The 22006-nt window shown below is 45.2% G+C and overlaps 1 protein-coding gene across 2 annotated transcripts in view; it reads right to left on the bottom strand.

Annotated features, from left to right (window-relative positions):
* LOC118371881 (cholesterol 24-hydroxylase-like) overlaps positions 1–22006 on the bottom strand; it is a 50587-nt gene that overhangs the window by 364 nt on the left and 28217 nt on the right. The window contains exon 13 of one of the 2 annotated variants that reach the window (XR_008071478.1): positions 64–175. The exons of the other annotated variant lie outside the window; for it this stretch is intronic. The gene's annotated coding sequence lies outside the window, so the exon portion shown is untranslated. The remainder of the gene's footprint in view (positions 1–63; positions 176–22006) is intronic. 2 annotated transcript variants of the gene reach the window in all.

Genomic DNA, 22006 nt, shown 5'->3' with positions numbered 1-22006 from the left:
ATCAGCAGAGAACAATCCCAAATAAAGTTGTTTCAATGCATTTCATACGGACAGTCTGCTCACCTGTGCGAAGCTCTGTCCCAGACATGAGCGTGGTCCCAGGGCGAAGGGGTAGTAGCCCCTAGTAGTAGTCCTCAAAGAACTTATCCAAACTTCCACACACATACGAATTGAACTGTAGACAGACAAGATAGGGGAAAACAAAAGATTTAAGACAGTTTAGGAAATAAAATGAGTGCCGAGGTGTTGACTACACTGTTAAAATGAAGGGAATTGTAACACCTAAACTAGTGGCAACTGAGCTGCCACCAACTTAAAAGACAAAACACATAATCCTGAGATGTTTTGAAACATTTCATATTGTGCAACACCTTGCCAGGGACTGGGAGCACTAACACTATTTTGGTGTTTCGAGTTCTGTCCAGTGTAGAATCAGATCCCTTTATCTGGTGTCTTAATGTTTAACATTGTGTTATGTATTTGATCATTTGCCATGATACTGTATACCATTTTGGCAGGCATTGTCAAGCGCAGTGTTCAAACCACAAGCAGTAACTGGAGGTCGAACTGCAAGAACCGAGGACTCTGCAGTTGCCTCTTCCACTGAAACTCATCAATGTGGGAATGGGTGCTGTCGTCATTGAACGTCAAAATGCCTGACAGTTTTCATATCCGTTCATCATGATCCATTACACAACAAACTGCTTAATACCAATATAGAAATACAGACTTCCTTCTTCAAACATGTACACAACATTATGTGAAAGAATTATAGTCTAAAAATGTTGAATCACTCACAATCCTCTAAAAACAGAGTTACACTTCAAGAGAAATGAAAGGTGATTAAAACCAAAGAGTTCCAATGGGTTCAATCAATATATTGTCTCTCGCTTTGGTTATCCTCATAAAAGATGATTACATTTTGAGTAACATTAAATCAAATTTGTCACATGTGCCAAATACAACAGGTGTAGTAGTCCTTACCGTGAAATGCTTACTTACAAGCCCTTAACCAACTATGCAGTTTTAACAAAGAGTTATTTACTAAATAAACTAAAGTACAATTAAATAAATCAATCTAACAGTAACACAATAAATAATACATAACAATAACGAGGCTATACTGAGTCAATGTGGAGGCTTTATGCAGGGGGTAAGGTAGGGCTACTGAGTCAATGTGGAGGCTATATGCAGGGGGTAAGGTAAGGCTACTGAGTCAATGTGGGGGGTACAGGTTAGTTAAGGTCATTTCTAAGTGACTATGCACAGATAGTAAACAGCAAGGAGCCGTGTAAAAACAGGGGGGGGGGGATCAATTTAAATAGTCCAGGTGGATTAATTGTTAATTAAATTGGATTTACGTTACTTTGGTAAAATGAAATTAACAAATCATTGAAATAACTTGCATACATTTTTGGGGTATTTTTCCTCTATTGAGACATTTCTGAAATGACAGAGGGGATGCAGACAGGTGGGAGAAACAGATTGAAGGGTTGGGGAATTGAACCCCGGTCTACAGTAAGGGGTGACCTGTCTAAACCAGGTGCGTTTCCTCTAGACCACAGGCTCTGCACAACTTGCATTAATTTTTATTAAATATATGTTGGTAGTTTTTTAGATTCAATTTCAATTCAGCCCAGAATCATTTTTATAGTGTGGCCGAGTGGGTAAAATATCAACTAAATGTATCATGTATTTTTATTTATGATGAACCTTTTACCCCTTTTTCTCCCCAATTGGTAGTTACAGTCTTGTCCCATCGCTGCAACTCCTGTACGGACTCGGGAGAGGCTTAGGTCGAGACCCATCAGTCCTCCGAAACATGACTCTGCCAAGCCGCACTGCTTCTTGACACACTGCTTGCTTAACCCGGAAGCCAACCGCACCAATGTGTCGGAGGAAACACCATACAACTGGCGACCGTGTCAACGTGCATGCGCGCGGCCAGCCACAGTAGTCACTAGAGCGCAATGGGACAAGAACATTCCGGCCGGCCAAACCCTCCCCCGACGATGCTGGGCCAATTATACGCCGCCTCATGGGTCTCCCGGTCATGGCCGGCAGCGACACAGCCCGGGATCAAACCCGGGTCTGTAGTGACGCCTCAAGCACTCCACTCTGGAGCGCAAAATGTGCCATGTTACTGCCCCTCCTGTTTCTAACCTGTCTAAGTAAAGTATTAAAAGAATTGAGGTAATATTATTTTTTCATTTTTTTTTTCCATTTGTATTTCTAAACCATTGATTGTATGAGAAACACCGTTTTTTGAGTTTCGATGCAGCCTTTCACATGAAACCTCAGAAAGTGTTTCACACCAATATTCAAGTTGAAAAACCACTTTAGTTCCTACAATTCTGTTTTAAAAAACATTTTGTATTTTTATTTTATTTAACCTCTATTTAACTAGGCAAGTCGGTTAAGAACAAATTCTTATTTTAAATGACGGCTTAGGAACAGTGGGTTAACTGCCTGTTCAGGGACAGAACGACAGATTTGTACCTTGTCAGCTCGGGGAGATGTTAACCACTAGGCTAACCTGCCGCCCCAGTATGAGCCATACTGGCTTAGAAATTCTACTTCATTCCTTTACTACATTGAGGTATGAGCCATACTGGCTTAGACAAGGATACTTCATTCCTTTACTACATTGAGGTATGAGCCATACTGGCTTAGACAAGGATACTTCATTCCTTTACTACATTGAGGTATGAGCCATACTGGCTTAGACAAGGATACTTCATTCCTTTACTACATTGAGGTATGAGCCATACTGGCTTAGACAAGGATACTTCATTCCTTCACTACATTGAGGTACCACAACGTATCACATGTTAACACCACAACTAAACTTAGAGATATTATCATACAACAGTCATCACTCCTCCACATAGTTTTTGAGGTGACTACTCACGACAAATGAGACTCCTGCTGGGATGGGGATGCCGTTGATGACGATGTCATTAGGGATGAAACGAGAAGTGCCTGGTGCTGTAGGGTACAACCTTAGAGTCTCCTTCAAAACCTGACGGGGGGGAGATGATATGAATCAAACACACCATGCTGATTAATTGACGATGTGAAGAGTTACGTGACCCGAGACTTGAACACTTGAGTTAGCTCCCTGAGGTACATCCCACTGGGCACAGACATCAATTCAACATCTAGTTTTGATTTATATTTGATTGAGTTGTCAACATGAATTAAACGTGAAATCAACAAAACATTTCACCATGTCATTGGATATAGGTTAAAAGTTGGGTGCAAAAAGACGAAATGGCCTTAAGTCTTTTTGCAAATCCAATCGGTTTTCCACGTTGATTCAACGTCATCGCATAGATGTTTGGTTTTTTACCCCCTTTTTCGTGATATCCAATTGTTAGTAGTTACTGTCTTCTCATCGCTACAACTCCCAAACGGGCTCGGGAGAGACGACGGTCGAGAGCCATGCGTCCTCCGAAACACAACCCAACCAGGCCGCACTGCTTCTTAACACAGTGCGAATCCAACCCGGAAGCCAGCTGCACCAATGTGTTTGAGGAAACACCGTACACCTAGCAACCTGGTCAATGCGCACTGCGCCCGGCCCGCCACAGGAGTAGCTGGTGCGCGATGAGACAAGGATATCCCTACCAGCCAAACCCTCCCTAACCGGACGACGCTAGGCCAATTTTGCTTCACCCCACGGCCGGCTGCAACAGAGCCTGGGCTCGAACCCAGAGTCTCTGATGGCACAGCCTTAGACCACTGCCACCCGGGAGGCCCGCATAGATGTTTTTTAGTTGAAATGACGTGGAAACAACGTCGACTGAACCAGTTGTTGCCCAGTGGAAGTTAATAGGGTTTAGCTCAGCCGGCTAAAACAGTCTTGTAGCATTCAGACGAACCGGGTTTACATCCAGTTGGTCACACATTTAACTGCAGTTAATATAGTACAAGTATAGTTGAGATGGCACCAACAGAAATGGCAGCTCTGCTTCTAGCTACTAAGCAACTTTCCAGTATTTTTTTTGTATAAAATAGTGCTAGTAAGAAGTAATGACAAGACAACACAAAATGGACACGAGACAGGTAGATCATTTACCTGAGACAGGTAGGTCATTTTCCCCAGGTCATCAAAGCTGATTTTCTGTTTCATCCCGATGACGTCCTCCACTTCCTGCCTCACCCTAGAGAGGTCAGAGACTCACAAACTCAACCAACCTGTTTTTATTACAGAAATGATCAATAACCAAAATATAAATGATGAAAACACGTCCTACTGTCACGCCCTGATCTGTTTCACCTGTCCTTGTGATTGTCTCCACCCCCTCCAAGGTTTGCTTATTTTCCCCAGTGTATTTATCCCTGTGTTTCCTGTTTCTCTGTGCCAGTGTATTTATCCCTGTGTTTCCTGTCTCTCTGTACCAGTGTATTTATCCCTGTGTTTCCTGTCTCTCTGTACCAGTGTATTTATCCCTGTGTTTCCTGTCTCTCTGTACCAGTGTATTTATCCCTGTGTTTCTCTGTGCCAGTTCTTCTTCTATGTTTCCAAGTCAACCAGCGTTTTTCCCTTTCTCCTGCTTTTTGCATTTCTCCTTTTTTCTAGTCCTCCCGGTTTTGACCCTTGCCTGATTTTGGACATTGTCTGCCACTCTGTACCTCCTGGACTCCTGGACCTTTTTTTTTTGTCCTCCTGGTTTTGACCTTTTTGCCTGTCCACAACCATTCTCTTGCCTTTTCCCTTTGGATTAATTAACATTGTAAGACTGCAACCATCTGCCTCCTGTGTCTGCATTTTGGTCTCGTCTTGTGCCTTGATAGTACGAACTAGCACGGAGAGATAGGAAACACATGGATAAATACACTGGGGAAAATAAGCGACACCTGGAGGGGGTGGAGACAATCACAAGGACAGGTGAAATAGATCAGGGAGTGACACCTACTTCGTCAATATCTCTGGCAGTCTTCCCAGTTCCATGACTGCAAAAGCTAGTTGATTGGATGTTGACTCTTGCCCTGTCAAGATTAAAACAGCAAAAGCACTGTCACTTTTATTTCTTCAAACTTCAATTGTGTGTGAAAAACTATATTACTAAGATGGAATAAAATAAAGAATAGCGCTTGTTTCAGGGAGACGTACCCGCAATGAAGAACGTCACAAAGTTGTCCAGCATAAGCTCCCCATCATCGTTTGCTATGTTTTCCTCTGAAATTATGGAAATATATTAGTTTACAGCATTGAAACAATAGTGCTACTCAGGGCCCGATTAAGAACTCCTAGGCCCTGTGCCAAACACACTTTTAAGACACTACGTTGGTGTTTCCTTTATTTTGGCAATTTCTTGTATGTGCTTGTGATAAAAATTTAACCCAAATCAATTGTGTTTAAAATATTGATCCTCTGCATCTAAATTATGCTCTCGGATGCATTTTGAACATGGAAAGCGGCGTCCTGTGGTTGGATCAAAAAATGTATTTAAAATATATTTAAAAAATAACATTCCTTTTTTAGTTTTTTTATTTGCCTTATGTATGGCCTTAAAGCAAAACATTGGACACAACTACTCATTCAAGGTATTTTCTACATTGTGTAATAATAGTGAAGACATCGAAAGTATGAAATAACACATATGGAATCATGTAGTAACCAAAAAAGTGTTTAACATATCAAAATATATTTCATATTTTAGGTTCTTCAAAATAGCCACCCTTTTGCCTTTATGAAGCTTTGCACACTCTTGGCATTCTCCTCAACCAGCTTCATGAGGAATGCTCATCCAACAGTCTTGAAGGAGTTCCCACATATGCTGAGCACTGGCTGCTTTTCCTTCACTCTGCGGTCCAACTCATCCCAATCTATCTCAGTTGGATTGAGGGATGTTGTAGGCCAGATCATCTGATGCAGCACTCCATTACTCTCCTTCTTGGTCAAATAGCCCTTACAGAGCCAGTAAGTGTGTTTTGGGTCATTGTCCTATTGAAAAACAAATGATAGTCCCACTAAGCGCAAAACAGATGGGATGGTGTATCGCTGCAGAATGCTGTGGTTGCCATGCTGGTTAAGTGTGCCTTGAATTCTAAATAAATCACAGACAGTGTCACCAGCAAAGCCCCCCTACACCATCACACCTCCTCCTCTATGCTTCACGATGGGAACCACACATGCAAAGATTATCCGTTTTCTTAATCTGAATTTCACAAAGTCACGGCAGTTGGAACCAAAAAATCTCAAATTTGGACTCATCAGACCAAAGGACATATTTCCACCATATTTCCACCGGTCCACTGACCTTCATGTCTTAAAGTAATGATGAACTGTCATTTCTCTATGCTTATTTGAGCTGTTCTTGCCATAATATGGACTTGGTCTTTTACCAAACATGGCTATATTCTGTATACCACCCCTACCTTGTCACAACACAAATTAACAAAGCACACCTGTTAATAGAAATGCATTCCAGGTGACTACTGTCACGACATGGCCCTTTGTGGTGTATATCGTGGCTCCCCCCTCTATCACACCACAAGTTTTATGACTTTACAACAGGTCATAAATTCCTGGTCATGCAGAAAGAAATGAGAAATAAACCTAAGGAACAAAGAGCATCTCTTTGTTCAACTCCTATTCCCCAAAATTGGAGGATTAAACAATATTTATATTTTTGAGAATGTGGGAATGGTCCGTGGGTATTTAAAGAACAATCCTGTCAAAGTTGTTTAATTTTGTGACATTAGGAAGGACGGTGGCACAGAATAACGGTAGCTTTGGAAGTGTACATTTCTCAGTTATTCATTTTCTACCTGAATGTTGTGTAAAATATATGATTGAATATGAAACTATTTGTCAGAAGATGTACTGTCAAGTTGTCCTTCTGAAAGAGATAGTAGTTTAGCTATTAAGTTTTAAGTAGCCAGTGGCCACACCCCCGTGAGCCCAGACATTACATCACGTGTCATAGAACCACCCCTTTTTCCACAGAGTATAAAACCCACTTCCTACAAAATATACATTAAGTCAGAGAACGTCAGAGTCCCCACGTTGGAATGGTTACAATTCTATAGTCCCTTAGAACATACTCCTGTAGTTTGGCTACACGGCTGGAAATGGTTCAACTCTGAGACTATCGATCACTACAGAATAAGAGCAAATCTTAGACATATAATTGCTAGAAATTCTGTAAGTCTAGAATGAGAATACCGACAACCGCCAAAACATCTATTCTATGCGACAACCATGGCTACACCTGACGTATCCATTATGAACACAAGCAGAGACTTTCTGTCGATTGACTCTCCAGCAGAGGGACAGGATTCCAACAAAGACAACAACGATTTACGGACGTAAATATGTACATTGCAATTATTCTCAAATGAGCGGCTGTTCATGTGCAAAGGATTAGCATTTCAATTATTATAATTATCAACTGTGTGTGTAATCCATCTTGTCTTTCCCACTCTTTATCTTCCCCACCTCTTTCCTCTGTATACCAAGCCGTCATATCGGCTTAGTCCAGTAGGGACTTTTCTATAATTGTTAGTGTCACGTGTGCTCCCACTCCGGCCGCTAGGCTGCACATTATGGCACACACATGTCACCCTCGTTACGCGCATCAGCGCATTATGACACTCACCTGGACTCCATCACCTCCTTGATTACCTGCCCTATATATGTCACTCCCTTTGGTTCCTTCCTCAGGCCTCATTGTTTCTGTTCCTGTGTCATGTCTGTGCGTCGTTCGTGTTTCTTATTTTGTATGATGTTGTGTTCATTTATTTAAACACTCACTCCCTGAACTTGCTTCCCGACTCTCAGCGCACTTTGTTAGTTAGTAACCAATATCTACTCTTTGTTTATTTAATTCTATGTAATTATGTAGTTAGTTAATTAGTTAGTAGATAATTAAGCCAATTTGTATATTGGTAATTTAGGCTAGGGTTTGTGCAAATATCCAAGGGTTTTTGATGTTCAGTAATGAGAACTGATGAGGTAATAATAATATAATAATGAGAATGAATAATCGATCAAATATTACTATTACTAGCCTGTTCAACCTCTCTTTCGTATCGTTTGAGATTCCCAAAGATTGGAAAGCTGCCACGGTTATCCCCCTCTTCAAAGGGGGTGACACTCTAGACCCAAACTGCTACAGACCTATATCTATCCTACCCGGTCTTTCTAAGGTCTTCGAAAGCCAAGTTAACAAACAGATTGAACCGACCATTTCGAATCGCACCATACCTTCTCCGCTATGCAATCTGGTTTCAGAGCTGGTCATGGGTGCACCTCAGCCACGCTCAAGGCTCGAAACGACATCAAAACCGCCATCGATAAGAGACATTACTGTGCAGCCATATTCATCGACCTGGCCAAGGATTTCGACTCTGTCAATCACAACATTCTTATTGGCAGACTCGACAGCCTTGGTTTCTCAAATGATTGCCTGGCCTGGTTTACCAACAACTTCTCTGATAGAGTTCAGTGTGTCAAATCGGAGGGCCTGTTGTCTGGACCTCTGACAATCTCTATGGGTGTGCCACAGGGTTCAATTCTCGGGCCGACTCTCTTTTCTGTATACATCAATAATGTTGCTCTTGCTGCTGGTGATTCTCTGATCCATCTCTACACAGACGACACCATTCTATATACTGGCCGCTCCTTGGACACTGTGTTAAAACCTGTTAGAGATAGGGGGCAGTATTTCCCCTTTGGATGAATTGCGTGCCCATAGTGAACTGCATCAAAATCTGTCCTAAATTGCTAATATATGCATATTATTATTAATATTGGATAGAAAACACTCTGAAGTTTCTAAAACCGTTTGAATTATGTCTGTGAGTATAACAGAACTCACAGGGCAGGCAATCCTCCAAACTAGTTTTGAAACCCTGAAAGTTGGGGCAACTTTGACGTCATCGCCCTCTCCCGTCGCAACAAGTTATGGATCTGTAAACACTTCCTATGTCTTCCACTAGATGTCCTCATTCAGTAATGGAGCGTTTGCTGTGAACTTTGACCTAATGGGAAGGAAAGTAGTAAGTGTCGCAAAAGATTTCCATGTGCTTGAAGGCGCGTTTGCGTTTGAGTGCTTCGGCTGTTCCAATCAGCCCCAGATGAAAATGAATAGTCCGGTTGGAATGCTATTCGATCAGTATGATTATAATATCCTGAAGATTGATTCTGCACTTAGTTTGACCAGTTTCGTCGACCTGTAATATGTAATTTGGAAGTTTTGTGGCAAAGTTATGATGGACCAGAAGTCATTTTTGGGGCATTTGAGCTGAACGTGGCAGCAAATGCTGCTACTTGGACACTAGAATTGAACATTATGAAACAAAACGATTTATTGTTGAACTAGGACTCCTTGCACTACATTCTGATGGAAGATCATCAAAGGTAAGGGAATATTTATGTTGTAATTTTGTATTTCTGTTGACTCCAACATGACGGAGAAATATTGTTACTGTCTGAGCGCCGTCTCAGATTATTGCAATGTTAGGCTTTTTCCGTAACGTTAAAAAAAAAAGTGACACAGCGGTTGCATTAATTAACTGTTAAGCCTACCCCCTACTTTTTCGAATATTCGCGCAACATTTCAGCGTCCTGCTACTCATGCCAGGAATATAGTATATGCATATGATTAGTATGTGTGGATAGAAAACACTCTGACGTTTCTAAAACTGGTTAAATCACGGCTGTGATTGTAACGGAGCCTGTGTTTCATCGAAAAGCGCAAGAAAAACTGATCACTGAAAACTGGAAAAAGTATCAATGCGCCACTTGCGTGTATTGTTTATGGGAAACCAAATTACATGGGGCTGAGATTGCAAGTCCTACAGCTTCCACAGGATGTCGCCAGTCTTGTCAATTGCCTGAGCTTTGTTTCTTGGTCAAACGAGTAAGAGAGAGCCCATTCCTTCCGGTCTCCGACAGGATGTTTTGGACGAGAAATTTCCGACCATGATTTTAAGACGTGGAGCTATTGAATACACATCGCCCCGTGATCAATTTGATAGATTATTAACGTTTACTAATACCTAAAGTTGGATTACAAAAGTATTTCGAAGTGTTTTGTGAAAGTTTATTGTCGACTTTTTTAATTTAAAAAAATGACGTTGCGTTTTAAAACGCTGTTTTTTCCTTGATCACACACTTTTCATAGATCGATATTTAGGGTATATATGGACCGATTTAATCGAAAAAAGACCCAATAGTGATGTTTATGGGACATCTAGGAGTGCCAACAAAGAAGATCGTCAAAGGTAATGAATGTTTTATATTTTATTTCTGCGTTTTGTGTAGCGCCGGCTATGCTAATTATTTTGTTTACGTCCCCTTCAGGTATTTCGGGGTGTTGCATGCTAACTGATAATAGCTTCTCATGCTTTCGCCGAAAAGCATTTTAAAAATCTACCTTGTTGGCTGGATTCACAACAAGTGTAGCTTTAATTCAGTACCCTGCATGTGTGTTTTAATGAACGTTTGAGTTTTAACGAGTGCTATTAGCATTTAGCGTAGCGCATTTGCATTTGCATTTCCAGATGGCTAGATGGGACGCCTGCGTGTCGGGTGCGCTTACCTCGACTTTGGTGATGTCATCTATAAAATAGCCTCCAACACTCTACTCAACAAACTGTTTGCAGTCTATCACAGTGCCATCCGTTTTGTCACCAAAGCCCCATACACTACCCACCATTGCGACCTGTACGCTCTCGTTGGTTGGCCCTCGCTTCATACTCGTCGCTAAACCCACTGGCTACAGGTTATCTACAAGTCTCTGCTAGGTAAAGCCCCGCCTTATCACAGCTCACTGGTCACCATAGCAGCACCCATTCGTAGCACGCGCTCCAGCAGGTATATCTCACTGGTTACCCCCAAAGCCAATTCCTCCTTTGGTCATCTTTCCTTCCAGTTCTCTACTGCCCATGACTGGAACGAATTGCAAAAATCTCTGAAGCTGGAGACTCACATCTCCTTCACTAGCTTTTAGCACCAGCTGTCAGAGCAGTTTACAGATCACTGCAACTGTACTTAGCCTATCTGTAAACAGCCCATCTATCTACCTACCTCATCCCCATACTGGTATTTATTTATTTATTTTGCTCCTTTGCACCCCAGTATCTCTACCTGCACATTCATCTTCTGCCGATCTACCATTCCAGTGTTTAATTGCAATATTGTATTTACTTCGCCACCATGGCCTATTTATTTCCTTAACTTACCTCATTTGCACTCACTGTATATAGACTTTTTGTTCTACTGTATTATTGACTGTATGTTTTATTTATTCCATGTGTAACTCTGTGTTGTTGTATGTGTCGAATTGCTACGCTTTATCTTGGCCAGGTCGCAGTTGCAAATGAGAACTTGTTCTCAACTAGCCTACTTGGTTAAATAAAGATGAAATATATATATATCTTTTTTTAAATTAAAATATCTGAAGAGTTCTATTCAGAAAATTATAACTCTGTATATCTCAACATTTTCCGTGGTGCCCCGACTTCCTAGTTAATTAATGTTTACATGATTAGTTTAATTAGTTTAATCACGTAATAATTAAAGCTAGAGAACTGATCTTATAATATACAGTATTCCCATTTCTTGATAGTCCAGACAACAACTGTTTCCCAATGTTCTTCGTGTTCATCTATCCTTTTCCACAATCTTCTGGTGTTACGTAGCACCACAACACTACTTAATGAAGCTGGTTGAGAGAATGCCAAGAGCTTGCAAAGCTGTCATCAAGGCAAAGGGTGGTGATCACATGATTACATAGTTCTGATGTCTTCACTATTATTCTACAATGTAGAAAATTGTTTTAAAAAAAGAAGAAAAGAAAGCAAAATCTGATTTTTTTGAATATTTTGCAAATGTATTAAAAATAAAAAACAGATAGCTTATTTACATAAGTATTCAGACCCTTTGCTACTAGACTCGGGAATTGAGCTCAGATGCATCCTGTTACCATTGATCATCCTTGAGATGTTTCTATAACTTCATTGGAGTCCGCTTGTGTTAAATTCAATTGAATCATTTGGAAAGGCACACAACTGTCTATATAACTGTCTATATAAGGTCCCACAGTTGACAGTTACCCCAACTTTGAGGAGGTATTTCTGACCCTGAATCTCAACTGTGAGCTCAGCTGTGGGCTGCTGTGACTGGTCACCATGGACACATTGGATCAGTGTCTGATGACCATAATCAATGTCATTAACAGGTACATTACCTTTTCTGATCAATGACAGGGAACTGCCGGTGTCAATCATTGCAGTAAGACTTTTACCATTCACTTTTACAGGTACCAAGCATGACCCTTCCCGAGTCTGTCTATTCTGAACACCATCCCCCTCTCTGGGTACATAACAGTAACCTGAGAGCTTGGATTTACGTAGCGGACACATTGAAGCTTTGTGCCCCTGCTGCCGGCAGTAAAAACAGGTCAGACCCCTCCCATCAGAGCGAACTGCATGATCCCTTACCTCCCTCCCAGACACATAACCCCAGAGTTACCTTCACCATCTCTGGCGTTTCTGATGTCCCTTGTGTCTCTGAGACTCCTTGGAGCGGGTGCTGCAGGTTGTGGTGGGCCCCCTTTACGTGCATTAAGATACTGCAGTGCAAGCTTGGCCGCCATAAGCCCGTCCTTGGGCTCGTGCTCTCGGACCCAGGTTCGAATGTCGTGTGGTAGAACTTGTAGAAGTTGCTCGAGGATGATGACCTCCCGATTTCGTCCTGTGTCTTCTCCCCAGTCGAACCCATCGTCGGTAGAGACCCTTGAGGCGGTGGTACGTCTCTGTCGGCGACTCACCCGATGGCGTTGATGCAGCTCTGAAGCGTTGACGGTAGGTTTCCGGTGAGATGTCAAACTTCACCAGCAGCGCTTCCTTCAAGCCCTTGTAGACATTGGACAGCCCCTCATCCATTGCTGTGTAAGCCTCTAAGGCCTTGCCCGTGAGCAATGGGACAAGCCTGCAGGCCCACTCTACCTCAGGCCACTGCCACGTCTTAGCCATGCGCTCAAACCTCAGCAGGTAGTTTTCAATGTCCTCCCCTGCTGGTATGAGGGCATCTTTGGCTCCTTCCTCAGGAATGCTGGAAGATGGACGTTAACACTGCTGGACTGGTCTCCTGGTGCTGGCCTCATTACTGCTTGGGGTGCCTGTTGTGGAGTTGAAGTCCCTGCTGCATCGAGCCTTTGTCGTCCTGGTGTTGGAAGACCCAATCTTGGGCTCTCACTGACGAGTTCCGCCTGGTGGGGAGCTGTGAGGATAGATTGGCGTAGGCCACGTAACTCCTGCTTGAGGTCTTCGTCCCTCCTCTCAAGGCAGGTGAAAAGTTGCTGAAAAAGGGTTACCATGGTTGGGTGTGGTTCCGGTCCCCCAACTGCTCCTTCAGTCAGCAGCTCACCCAGTTCTGGTTGTCTTTGGCCCCGCGGTCGGGCTCCTAATTTCTCATACCTGACCTCTTCTTCACCAGACGATTCCATGGTATTCCACCCCGGTTCAACTTCAGGTACCTTTTCTGACAGTTGATGCTGTTGCTGAGAACGCAATCCTGTACGCATTCCTTTACCTCTCTTGTTGGAATTCACTGATTTGCGGTACGCCATCCCACCGCTGCCACCATATGTCACGTAGAGTAGGCCAGAAGGCTAAACTGGATAACCTAACCTCTATCAAAATAAAAAGATGGCGGAACCGCAAAAGTTCTTCTGTGCAAAGGTGTTTATTTACAAGTGAATTCCGGAACAAAAAACAACAGTACTGCCATCAACGTCTACCTTATGGGACAGCTTAAAAACAATGCTGCCCCATCCACAGCTCAATCCAAAATAACCCCTCTATGACTGAAAGGGAGGCTCCTTTTGTAGGGCTAGCCCCTCCCCTCAGAACAATTAACCCTAATTAATTAATCAACTAACCATACAAACCTACATTTTCCATGAACTAAACATACTAAAGGATATACATTGCAACACGGTTTTAAACAATATCACAACATAACATTTACAACATTACATCACTACTGACAATAACTTTCAATATGCCCATATGCTTCAATATGCCCATATGCATTAATGAGCCATTTGGGACAGGCACTATAAAGCCAACCCAATTCCCTTAGCTCGGGTCCTTTTCCAGCATACCCGGAAGCTACAGAGATGGAGAGAGAGGAACAGAACAAACAAACAAACAATGCGCTCATCCACAACATTGATAAGTATAATAATTATTGTATCTCTCAAATATGAACACTGACAAGTGTGAAATGCATGCACCAAGACAGAAGTTAATTTGTGTGTCGACCCACATTGTTAACTTATCTTATAATGGCGCAGGGAGGAGTGATGAATATGTGTGTGCGTTAAAGAACCAAATGCTGCCCGCGGCCAGTGACGGACTTCTACGTCACAGGGTGGTATACAGAATATAGCCATGTTTGGTAAAAGACCATATTATGGCAAGAACAGCTCAAATAATAATATATGGCATTTAGCAGACGCTTTTATCCAAAGCGACTTACAGTCATGTGTGCATACATTCTACGTATGGGTGGTCCCGGGAATCGAACCCACTACCCTGGCGTTACAAGCGCCATGCTCTACCAACTGTGCTACAGTAAGCATAGAGAAATGACAGTTCATCATTACTTTAAGACATGAAGGTCAGTGGACCGGAAATATGGTGGAAATATGTCCTTTGGTCTGATGAGTCCAAATTTGAGATTTTTTGGTTCCAACTACCGTTACTTTGTGAAATGTTGATTAAGAAAATGGATAATCTTCGCATGTGTGGTTTCCACCGTGAAGCATGGAGGAGTAGGTGTAAGGGTTAGACTTTTTTGGTTACGACATGATTCCATATGTGTTATTTCATACTTTTGATGTCTGCACTATTATTATACAATGTAGAAAATAGTAAAGAATAAAGAAAAACCTTTGAATGAGTAGTTGTGTCCAAACTTTTGACTGGTACTGTATTTTTTTTGATAGATGTTATGTATATATAGAGATTTTAGATGTTTTTTTACTGAAACCGCCAAACACATGAGGATTCGGGAGCTCTCAATGAGTATAGACAGCCTGCTGCTGCTCTGAGCTCTCAATGAGTATAGACAGCCTGCTGCCGCTCTGAGCTCTCAATGAGTATAGACAGCCTGCTGCAGCCTGATGCTGCTCTGAGCTCTCAATGAGTATAGACAGCCTGCTGCTGCTCTGAGCTCTCAATGAGTATAGACAGCCTGCTGCTGCCTGCTGCCGCTCTGAGCTCTCAATGAGTATAGACAGCCTGCTGCTGCCTGCTGCTGCTCTGAGCTCTCAATGAGTATAGACAGCCTGCTGCTGCCTGCTGCTGCTCTGAGCTCTCAATGAGTATAGACAGCCTGCTGCAGCCTGATGCTGCTCTGAGCTTTCAATGAGTATAGACGGCCTGCTGCTGCTCTGAGCTCTCAATGAGTATAGACAGCCTGCTGCTGCTCTGAGCTCTCAATGAGTATAGACAGCCTGCTGCAGCCTGATGCTGCTCTGAGCTCTCAATGAGTATAGACAGCCTGCTGCTGCTCTGAGCTCTCAATGAGTATAGACAGCCTGCTGCAGCCTGATGCTGCTCTGAGCTCTCAATGAGTATAGACAGCCTGATGCTGCTCTGAGCTCTCAATGAGTATAGACAGCCTGCTGCCGCTCTGAGCTCTCAATGAGTATAGACAGCCTGCTGCAGCCTGATGCTGCTCTGAGCTCTCAATGAGTATAGACAGCCTACTGCTGCTCTGAGCTCTCAATGAGTATAGACAGCCGGCTGCTGCCTGCTGCCGCTCTGAGCTCTCAATGAGTATAGACAGCCTGCTGCTGCCTGCTGCTGCTCTGAGCTCTCAATGAGTATAGACAGCCTGCTGCTGCCTGCTGCCGCTCTGAGCTCTCAATGAGTATAGACAGCCTGCTGCAGCCTGATGCTGCTCTGAGCTTTCAATGAGTATAGACGGCCTGCTGCTGCTCTGAGCTCTCAATGAGTATAGACAGCCTGCTGCTGCTCTGAGCTCTCAATGAGTATAGACAGCCTGCTGCAGCCTGATGCTGCTCTGAGCTCTCAATGAGTATAGACAGCCTGCTGCTGCTCTGAGCTCTCAATGAGTATAGACAGCCTGCTGCAGCCTGATGCTGCTCTGAGCTCTCAATGAGTATAGACAGCCTGATGCTGCTCTGAGCTCTCAATGAGTATAGACAGCCTGCTGCCGCTCTGAGCTCTCAATGAGTATAGACAGCCTGCTGCAGCCTGATGCTGCTCTGAGCTCTCAATGAGTATAGACAGCCTGCTGCTGCTCTGAGCTCTCAATGAGTATAGACAGCCTGCTGCTGCCTGCTGCCGCTCTGAGCTCTCAATGAGTATAGACAGCCTGCTGCTGCTCTGAGCTCTCAATGAGTATAGACAGCCTGCTGCTGCCTGCTGCCGCTCTGAGCTCTCAATGAGTATAGACAGCCTGCTGCAGCCTGATGCTGCTCTGAGCTTTCAATGAGTATAGACGGCCTGCTGCTGCTCTGAGCTCTCAATGAGTATAGACAGCCTGCTGCTGCTCTGAGCTCTCAATGAGTATAGACAGCCTGCTGCAGCCTGATGCTGCTCTGAGCTCTCAATGAGTATAGACAGCCTGCTGCTGCTCTGAGCTCTCAATGAGTATAGACAGCCTGCTGCAGCCTGATGCTGCTCTGAGCTCTCAATGAGTATAGACAGCCTGATGCTGCTCTGAGCTCTCAATGAGTATAGACAGCCTGCTGCCGCTCTGAGCTCTCAATGAGTATAGACAGCCTGCTGCAGCCTGATGCTGCTCTGAGCTCTCAATGAGTATAGACAGCCTGCTGCTGCTCTGAGCTCTCAATGAGTATAGACAGCCTGCTGCTGCCTGTTGCCGCTCTGAGCTCTCGATGAGTATAGACAGCCTGCTGCAGCCTGATGCTGCTCTGAGCCCTCAATGAGTATAGACAGCCTGCTGCCGCTCTGAGCTCTCAATGAGTATAGACAGCCTGCTGCTGCTCTGAGCTCTCAATGAGTATAGACAGCCTGCTGCTGCTCTGAGCTCTCAATGAGTATAGACAGCCTGCTGCTGCCTGCTGCCGCTCTGAGCTCTCAATGAGTATAGACAGCCTGCTGCTGCTCTGAGCTCTCAATGAGTATAGACAGCCTGCTGCTGCCTGCTGCCGCTCTGAGCTCTCAATGAGTATAGACAGCCTGCTGCTGCTCTGAGCTCTCAATGAGTATAGACAGCCTGCTGCTGCCTGCTGCCGCTCTGAGCTCTCAATGAGTATAGACAGCCTGCTGCTGCTCTGAGCTCTCAATGAGTATAGACAGCCTGCTGCAGCCTGATGCTGCTCTGAGCTCTCAATGAGTATAGACAGCCTGATGCTGCTCTGAGCTCTCAATGAGTATAGACAGCCTGCTGCCGCTCTGAGCTCTCAATGAGTATAGACAGCCTGCTGCAGCCTGATGCTGCTCTGAGCTCTCAATGAGTATAGACAGCCTGCTGCTGCTCTGAGCTCTCAATGAGTATAGACAGCCTGCTGCTGCCTGCTGCCGCTCTGAGCTCTCAATGAGTATAGACAGCCTGCTGCTGCTCTGAGCTCTCAATGAGTATAGACAGCCTGCTGCTGCCTGCTGTCGCTCTGAGCTCTCAATGAGTATAGACAGCCTGCTGCAGCCTGATGCTGCTCTGAGCTTTCAATGAGTATAGACGGCCTGCTGCTGCTCTGAGCTCTCAATGAGTATAGACAGCCTGCTGCTGCTCTGAGCTCTCAATGAGTATAGACAGCCTGCTGCAGCCTGATGCTGCTCTGAGCTCTCAATGAGTATAGACAGCCTGCTGCTGCTCTGAGCTCTCAATGAGTATAGACAGCCTGCTGCAGCCTGATGCTGCTCTGAGCTCTCAATGAGTATAGACAGCCTGATGCTGCTCTGAGCTCTCAATGAGTATAGACAGCCTGCTGCCGCTCTGAGCTCTCAATGAGTATAGACAGCCTGCTGCAGCCTGATGCTGCTCTGAGCTCTCAATGAGTATAGACAGCCTGCTGCTGCTCTGAGCTCTCAATGAGTATAGACAGCCTGCTGCTGCCTGTTGCCGCTCTGAGCTCTCGATGAGTATAGACAGCCTGCTGCAGCCTGATGCTGCTCTGAGCCCTCAATGAGTATAGACAGCCTGCTGCTGCTCTGAGCTCTCAATGAGTATAGACAGCCTGCTGCAGCCTGATGCTGCTCTGAGCTCTCAATGAGTATAGACAGCCTGATGCTGCTCTGAGCTCTCAATGAGTATAGACAGCCTGCTGCCGCTCTGAGCTCTCAATGAGTATAGACAGCCTGCTGCAGCCTGATGCTGCTCTGAGCTCTCAATGAGTATAGACAGCCTGCTGCTGCTCTGAGCTCTCAATGAGTATAGACAGCCTGCTGCTGCCTGCTGCCGCTCTGAGCTCTCAATGAGTATAGACAGCCTGCTGCTGCCTGCTGCTGCTCTGAGCTCTCAATGAGTATAGACAGCCTGCTGCTGCCTGCTGCCGCTCTGAGCTCTCAATGAGTATAGACAGCCTGCTGCAGCCTGATGCTGCTCTGAGCTTTCAATGAGTATAGACGGCCTGCTGCTGCTCTGAGCTCTCAATGAGTATAGACAGCCTGCTGCTGCTCTGAGCTCTCAATGAGTATAGACAGCCTGCTGCAGCCTGATGCTGCTCTGAGCTCTCAATGAGTATAGACAGCCTGCTGCTGCTCTGAGCTCTCAATGAGTATAGACAGCCTGCTGCAGCCTGATGCTGCTCTGAGCTCTCAATGAGTATAGACAGCCTGATGCTGCTCTGAGCTCTCAATGAGTATAGACAGCCTGCTGCCGCTCTGAGCTCTCAATGAGTATAGACAGCCTGCTGCAGCCTGATGCTGCTCTGAGCTCTCAATGAGTATAGACAGCCTGCTGCTGCTCTGAGCTCTCAATGAGTATAGACAGCCTGCTGCTGCCTGCTGCCGCTCTGAGCTCTCAATGAGTATAGACAGCCTGCTGCTGCTCTGAGCTCTCAATGAGTATAGACAGCCTGCTGCTGCCTGCTGCCGCTCTGAGCTCTCAATGAGTATAGACAGCCTGCTGCAGCCTGATGCTGCTCTGAGCTTTCAATGAGTATAGACGGCCTGCTGCTGCTCTGAGCTCTCAATGAGTATAGACAGCCTGCTGCTGCTCTGAGCTCTCAATGAGTATAGACAGCCTGCTGCAGCCTGATGCTGCTCTGAGCTCTCAATGAGTATAGACAGCCTGCTGCTGCTCTGAGCTCTCAATGAGTATAGACAGCCTGCTGCAGCCTGATGCTGCTCTGAGCTCTCAATGAGTATAGACAGCCTGATGCTGCTCTGAGCTCTCAATGAGTATAGACAGCCTGCTGCCGCTCTGAGCTCTCAATGAGTATAGACAGCCTGCTGCAGCCTGATGCTGCTCTGAGCTCTCAATGAGTATAGACAGCCTGCTGCTGCTCTGAGCTCTCAATGAGTATAGACAGCCTGCTGCTGCCTGTTGCCGCTCTGAGCTCTCGATGAGTATAGACAGCCTGCTGCAGCCTGATGCTGCTCTGAGCCCTCAATGAGTATAGACAGCCTGCTGCCGCTCTGAGCTCTCAATGAGTATAGACAGCCTGCTGCTGCTCTGAGCTCTCAATGAGTATAGACAGCCTGCTGCTGCTCTGAGCTCTCAATGAGTATAGACAGCCTGCTGCTGCCTGCTGCCGCTCTGAGCTCTCAATGAGTATAGACAGCCTGCTGCTGCTCTGAGCTCTCAATGAGTATAGACAGCCTGCTGCTGCCTGCTGCCGCTCTGAGCTCTCAATGAGTATAGACAGCCTGCTGCTGCTCTGAGCTCTCAATGAGTATAGACAGCCTGCTGCTGCCTGCTGCCGCTCTGAGCTCTCAATGAGTATAGACAGCCTGCTGCAGCCTGATGCTGCTCTGAGCTCTCAATGAGTATAGACAGCCTGCTGCCGCTCTGAGCTCTCAATGAGTATAGACAGCCTGCTGCTGCTCTGAGCTCTCAATGAGTATAGACAGCCTGCTGCTGCCTGCTGCCGCTCTGAGCTCTCAATGAGTATAGACAGCCTGCTGCAGCCTGATGCTGCTCTGAGCTCTCAATGAGTATAGACAGCCTGCTGCCGCTCTGAGCTCTCAATGAGTATAGACAGCCTGCTGCTGCTCTGAGCTCTCAATGAGTATAGACAGCCTGCTGCTGCCTGCTGCCGCTCTGAGCTCTCAATGAGTATAGACAGCCTGCTGCAGCCTGATGCTGCTCTGAGCTCTCAATGAGTATAGACAGCCTGCTGCTGCCTGCTGCTGCTCTGAGCTCTCAATGAGTATAGACAGCCTGCTGCAGCCTGCTGCCGCTCTGAGCCCTCAATGAGTATAGACAGCCTGCTGCTGCCTGCTGCCGCTCTGAGCCCTCAATGAGTATAGACAGCCTGCTGCTGCCGCTCTGAGCTCTCAATGAGTATAGACAGCCTGCTGCTGCTCTGAGCTCTCAATGAGTATAGACAGCCTGCTGCTGCCTGCTACCGCTCTGAGCCCTCAATGAGTATAGACAGCCTGCTGCTGCCTGCTGCCGCTCTGCTAATTGTCAGATGAGAGGTGGTAGGGGGTGTAACTGGGGGCCCTGCCTTAATTGGATAACTGATGAATACAAAAAAATGAAATAAGCTGCAAGCCTAAGCCCATACATAAGGCAAATAAAATTAAATACAATTTAAACGTGATTTTTTTATCCAACCACAGTACGCTGCTTTCAATGTTCAAAATACACCAGAGAGCATAATTTAGCCGCAGAGTATCAATATTTTAAAAACAATTGATTTGGGTAAAAAATGTATTACAAGCACATACAAGAAATTGCCAAAATCAAGGAAACACTAACGTTGTGTCTTAAAACTGTGTTTGGTACGGTGCCTATGAGTTCTTAATCGGGCCCTGAGTAGCACTATTGTCTCAATGCTGTAAACTGATATATATCCATAATTTCAGAGGAAAACATAGCAAACGATGATGAGGAGCTTATGCTGGACAACTTTGACGTTCTTCATTGCGGGTACGTCTCCCTGAAACAAGCGCTATTCTTTCTTTTATTCCATCTTAGTAATATAGTTTCTCCCACACAATTGAAGTTTGAAGAAACAACAGTCACAGTACTTTTGTTATTTTCATCATGACAGGGCAAGAGACAACAGCCAATCAACTAGCTTTTGCCGTCATGGAACTGGGAAGGCTGCCAGAGATACTGACGAAGTAGGTGTCACGCCCTGATCTATTTCACCTGTCCTTATGATTGTCTCCACCCCCTCCAGGTGTCACTTATTTTCCCCAGTGTATTTATCCCTGTGTTTCCTGTCTCTGTGCTAGTTCGTACTATCAAGGCACAAGGCGAGACCAAAATGCAGACACAGGAGGCAGATGGTTGCAGTCTTACAATGTTTATTAATCCAAAGGGAAAAGGCAAGAGAATGGTTGTGGACAGGCAAAAAGGTCAAAACCAGATCAGAGTCCAGGAGGTACAGAGTGGCAGACAGGCTCATGGTCAGGCAGGCAGGTACAATGTCCAAAATCAAGCAAGGGTCAAAACCGGGAGGACAAGAAAAAGGAGAATGCAATAAGCAGGAGAAAGGGAAAAACGCTGATTGCGCCCAGGTAGGGCACCACTTGGCGTCCTACCTGGGCGCATACCTGGCTGACCGGGTTGTCGGCGGTGGAAATGGGCGATGAGGGCCGGGTCCAAGATGTCTTTAGCAGGAACCAAACACCTCTCCTCCGGGCCTTAACCCTCCCAGTCAACCAGGTACTGGAAACTCCTGCCCCATGGTCGAACCTTCAGGAGGCGTCTCACCGTATATTCTCGCTGGCCACCAATAACCCGAAGGGGAGGGATGGGCCTGGAGACAGAAGAGAAAGGACAGTGAGACACAGGCTTAATCCTAGACACATGGAAGGTAGGATGAATACGGAGGGTACAGGGTAACACAAGATGGACAGCAGTGGAACT

The sequence above is a fragment of the Oncorhynchus keta genome, chromosome 19 (assembly GCF_023373465.1).
Source record: "Oncorhynchus keta strain PuntledgeMale-10-30-2019 chromosome 19, Oket_V2, whole genome shotgun sequence".
NCBI classification, from domain to species: domain Eukaryota; kingdom Metazoa; phylum Chordata; class Actinopteri; order Salmoniformes; family Salmonidae; genus Oncorhynchus; species Oncorhynchus keta.
This window is presented reverse-complemented; position numbering and strand designations above follow the sequence as displayed.